The following is a 6,000-nucleotide window of genomic DNA, read 5'->3' on the forward strand; positions in this document are numbered from 1 at the left end:
CCCTGCATCTTTCAACAGATCTATCGATATACCATCTTCCCCAGGTGTTTTTCCTCGTTTCATATTTTTTAGAGCAAATTCTACTTCTTTGTAATCTCTGGTACACTACTAATGTCTACACATGAATTTACTGATTCAACTACGGTCTTCGACGAGTAAAGCTCTTGGTAAAATTCTTCTACTCTTTTTACCATTCTGTCTCTACATTTAATTATTTCTCCATTTCTATCTTTCAAACATACCATTTGCTGTCTTCCTAAAGCATGTCTGCGCTCGGTCACTTTAATACTTTTACCCTTCCGATTAATTTCCTCTATGTCATCCATGTTTCTCTTTCTTTTCTCTAATCTCTGCCTTTTGTTGATAAGCTCGTTTAGTTCTACTCTTTCTATTTCGTTTCTCCTGCTTTTAATCTGCATGGTCCTTCTTCTTTTAATTAGGTCATTTGTAGCTTGAGAGTATTTGTTTTCTCTAATGTTTTTTGTACTTCCTACTTTCTCTGCCGATTCTCTAATGACATTCACTAAATTCAAATTAATATCTTCCACGGTGTCCTCGTTAGTTTTCAGAGCTTCTAATCTATTTTTAATTTCTAACTGAAATTTCTTATTATTATCCTTAACATTTGTAAGGCTTATTTTCTTTCTTAAAATTAGTTTATTTCTCTCGGCTCTGAAATAGAATTTAGCTGTGCAACCTACCATTCTATGGTCACTACCTATGTTGACTTTATTTATCACCGTAACATTGCTAACGCTTTTGCTCTCATCTCCTAATATGAAGTCTATTTCGTTCTTTGTTGTTCCATTTGGACTTCTCCACGTCCATTTACGACCTACACGCTTTTGGAAGAAAGTGTTCATATTGTAGTTCTCTGCAAAATTTGCTAACATCTCGCCTATGTCATTCCTTTCACCTACTCCAAACTTCCCAATGCACGTCTCATCTCCCATCTTCTTCCCCACTTTAGCATTAAAGTCGCCTATTACCAACGTGTATTTATTTTTTAATTCATTAAATGACTTAGATCATTATAGCAAGACTTAATTTCATCGTCTGAACTCTGAAGTTGGTGCATGAACTTGAACTATTTTTAGAGTGTACCTTTTACACAGCCTAATCACAATCCAAGCTACCCTGTCTGACAAACTACTGAATTTGACTACGTTACCAGCAACCTCTCGGCTTATCAAGAATCCTACTCCACTAGATCTTTCTTTGTCCTTACATTTATAGTAGAACAGGTGGTGACCATCTTGTAATTGCACAGCTTTTCTTCCGCTCTTCGGATTTCGCTCAGTCCTACGATGTCCCACTTGATGTTGTCTTGTTCTTCCATTAAACTCTCCAGCCTGTGATCTTCTGAGAGAATTCTTACGTTGTAAGTATAGATCTTCATTTTCTTCATATTGTTTAATGTCCAAGACTTGGATCTGCTTGGACAGTGCTTACTCACATTCGGTGGTACACTGCCCGTAAGCACACGAGGCAATGCGGTTGGACCTTTAGGAGACGATGATCCAACAGGAACGCCCGGTTTTGTTTTAGTTGTGCTGTTCATATTGGGTATGTAAGGGGGTTGGCAGTAATCACCTCCGTGCCAACTGGTTTCTGGTGAGATATTTCTCTGGTGTCACCTTATTCGTTATATTCGGTGAAGCCCTATATCCATATGGTGCACAATGGTCCACGCCGTCATTATGACGGTACCCCATATATCTATGAGGAGTTTCCCTGTTCGCCATCAGGGACGTGCCAGTTTGCAGAGGGTCCTGCGACTGTGCGTGTGAGCTGCTTTTTTGTCTGATCTTTCTCACAAAACCTGTTCGATATGGGTGACCCTGCAGAGATTGTCTATCGACATAGCTTTTTGTAGTTATTAAGATTCTCAAGCCTATCCACCACGTCAAGGTGTCAACTCTCTAATTAGGCGTTCTATTTTAGTGTTGTCCGCAAACTTTGTAACATCACTATTTATCCCATCGTCTAAGTCGTTTATGTACATATTGAACAAAAAGGGACCCAAAACCGAGCCCTGGGCCCCCACTAGTAACATTGCCCCACCTAGATTTTACTCAATTTATGGTGACCAGCTGTTTTCTGTTACTAATCCATTCTAACACTTTTCCTCCTATGCCATGGGCTTTGATTTTATTTAGTTGTCTCTGGTGTGGCACTGTAGCCAAGCCCTTTCTTACTTAATTATTGTATATATTTATTGTATATGTATCTCCTTTATTGTATATATCATACTTCTTTATTATACATGAGTACTTAATATCAACATATATCTATTGTAAATGTTTTGTATAAGTAAGCCTATGTAGTCATTACAATATAAGTGTCCTATACATAATTATATAACCGAATATACATACGTCATTAGGCGTACGCTAAACGCGTATGCGTCTATGCCAATTGTACACGTCGTAGAATTAAGGAACTAAATATATGTTACCCTTAACCATTTTGCATGCATATTCATCATTATATGTAATTGTTCTCTTGTTGCTGTATATTTCTATGTATATACCTAGATATGTTAGTATGTATTGTTTTGCTCAATCTTTTTCCCGCTTAGCAACAATGTAACAGAAAGTAGGCCACAGGCGCGTCTTATGCCCAGCTAGGCCCCCCAAGCATTCGCTTGTGACAGATCACTTCCTGTCTTACTTGTGTGTAGATCTCCGCAATAAACTTCTACCAAAATACTGCGTGTTTGGCACTTACCACAGTGGTGACCCCGGAGTGACAGTGCCCAAGTGACCCTAATACCCAGTGCTCCATACCTAAGTGATTTAGGGTCATACACATTACTGTGGTAAGTGCCAAACACGCAGTATTTTGGTAGAAGTTTATTGCGGAGATCTACACACAAGTAAGACAGGAAGTGATCTGTCACAAGCGAATGCTTGGGGGGCCTAGCTGGGCATAAGACGCGCCTGTGGCCTACTTTCTGTTACATTGTTGCTAAGCGGGAAAAAGATTGAGCAAAACAATACATACTAACATATCTAGGTATATACATAGAAATATACAGCAACAAGAGAACAATTACATATAATGATGAATATGCATGCAAAATGGTTAAGGGTAACATATATTTAGTTCCTTAATTCTACGACGTGTACAATTGGCATAGACGCATACGCGTTTAGCGTACGCCTAATGACGTATGTATATTCGGTTATATAATTATGTATAGGACACTTATATTGTAATGACTACATAGGCTTACTTATACAAAACATTTACAATAGATATATGTTGATATTAAGTACTCATGTATAATAAAGAAGTATGATATATACAATAAAGGAGATACATATACAATAAATATATACAATAATTAAGTAAGAAAGGGCTTGGCTACAGCACCTTGTCGAACGCTTTGCTAAAGTCAAAAGTAAATAACATCGTAATTATCATTGTTATCTGACGCCTTATATACTTTAGTGTAAAAGGATAGAAGATTAGTCACACATGACTTACCCTTGGAGAAACCATGCTGTGAATCACGAATTAAATTATGTCTTTCGATGTGTTCTCTGAGTCTATTTACTATTACTGATTCAAGCATTTTTCCTATAACCGATGTCAAACTGATTGGCCTGTAGTTGCATATAGACGATCTATTTCCCTTCTTTAAAACAGGACAACGTTGGCTGCCTCCAAGCAGTAGGCACAAAACCAGTGTCTACCGATTTATTAAATATTTCAGTTAACTGGTCGCAGATTTCAAATTTACACTCCTTAAGCATTCTCGGAAAAATTTCGTCTGGACCCGGGGATTTTGTAGTTTTAAGTCTTTCAATCTGCTTGACTAATGCTGATATTAGATAGACTACTTTCTTCATCCCCTCTGAAGATTGGATCGCAGTCAAGTACTTTATCTAACCTCTCATTAGTAAACCGCGATAGAAAATAATTGTTAAACTCCTTACTCATTTTTTCCTCCGATTCTATCATGACATTTTCATCGTTTTTAATAGGTTTTATTCTTTCTTTATTTTTTGTTCTATAGAGATGAAACCCTTTGGGTTGGATCTTCCTTGACTGGCAACCTTAATTTCATAATTACGTTTCACTGTACGTGTACGCTATTCTTTTTAACCAGCTTTGCCATTTCGTTATATCTTCATCTAAGGTGTGATTCCCCGTTTTTTATTTTTACGTAAAGTCTTCTTTTCATTCCGATCTCATGTTTCAATCTACCCGTCATCCATTTGGGGGTATTACTATTTTTCCGTATTGACTTCTGGGGAATAAATGTATTTTGTGGATTAATAATTAGATCAGTTAGATTGCTATCATTAATCATGGTCGTGACCTGCTCCGATTGGGCCACCATCACACCCACAGGTGAAGGGCCACCAGGCCTGCTGCCCATTGCACTTGGACAGCACTCAGGCCAAAGGTAAGGGTGTCAGAGGCGGAAATGGGAAAAATGAGAAAAGTGGCTCAAATTTGGCAGGTCGCTATACACGTCGTTGGATCCAAGTCCCTCGCGTCTATGCACTGTGCACTGTGGACGACTCTCTCCCACTGGGTTAAGTTTGGGCTAAATCGGTGACCTGATGATTTTTGGTATTATTATTATTACTATTATATATATATATATATTTATATATATATATATATATATATGTGTATATATATACATATATATATATCAGTCATGGGCTTGCTAGGTTTGACCGAAGGTGAAGGAATGTATGTAACTAACTCCGAGTGTAGGGGTAAGTCGACTTCAGGTTCTGGAGCAAGGCCGTAACAAAGGGGAACGTGAGAGAAATTCGCTAGTAACAGCGACATCAATCCGATAATTTTTATGACAGTCGCATGCAGGATTCGAACCCACTACTTTCGGCCACTCGTAAGATCACCTTGACAGAGCCTTAGCCCACTACACCAACAGAGACTTATGCCTTGAAACCTGGAATCGAACTGATTCCCGAGGATAGGAAATATCACTAATCTGCGACCCCAATTCCTGTTTTACACAAGGCCCAAGTCCACCAGTTGGCAAGGGGTAAGGATCGGAACAAATCCCTTTCACGCTGGCGTGCGACTGGCGACTGTTGCACGAGTCTTCCCATCCCAGATGGGGAAACACTTGCACCTACGTGCGTGTGTGCACATTGGCCTGTGCGCACAGATTTGGTGGCATGCCTCCCCTTGCGCAGAGGCATGCCTCTGCTTGCCTCTCCATGAAATAGGTGCATGCCTCCTGTGCACACGAAAAGGTTCACCGGTGTAAACGCGCCTTTAGGAGTATCAGGGTTGCAGGCAGTAACATTGGGGGAATTGCCAGTAACCAACTTTAGGAAATCGATTGGGGCATACAGGAATGGCAGGTACATTTAATGTTGTCATGGCAGATGCTACCCTGAAACTGAAAGGTTTAGGGAAGCTTGGGCGAGATGTATACATTTGTGAGTGTGAGTCTTAGCATTCTGACTTACAAATAACACTCAGGAAGACGCTGAACTCGATACCAATATCTCAGTAACGAAGATTGGTAACGTAGGTCCTAAGGAAGGATGCCTATATCCACCAGCATGTTTGGTATTGGGGATGAGCGGAATGCACCGGTTGATAAGCGGACACTGACATGATTCAACACACGAAATCAAGCTTCAGAAGCCGATAAGTAGATTTAACGTCCATACTCCAACTTTGAGAGGATACGTGTTTGGTGTAATAGGAGGATGGTTTGTCTGTCAGCGCCCCAAGAGGTATGGGCTAAAAATCTAAGGAGTGATATTTTCATACATGTGTCCTTAATATACCGGAGGTGAAGTACCCAAGTTAGGTAGCTGTCAAATACATACTAATCCTAAGAAGAGGGTTTACTCCACACAAGGGATTATTTCATCATATAGATCAGGATGAACACCACGGTTTAACATAAACAGTTCTGGGGGCGAAAGCAGGGGAGGTGAGCTGCGGGGGAAAGGGGGAAGGTGAGGGTGAGAGGGGGAGTTATCGGAAGCTGTG

Source organism: Oratosquilla oratoria, chromosome 44, assembly GCF_046742065.1.
Source record: "Oratosquilla oratoria isolate Oo_2021 chromosome 44, ASM4674206v1, whole genome shotgun sequence".
NCBI lineage: Eukaryota > Metazoa > Arthropoda > Malacostraca > Stomatopoda > Squillidae > Oratosquilla > Oratosquilla oratoria.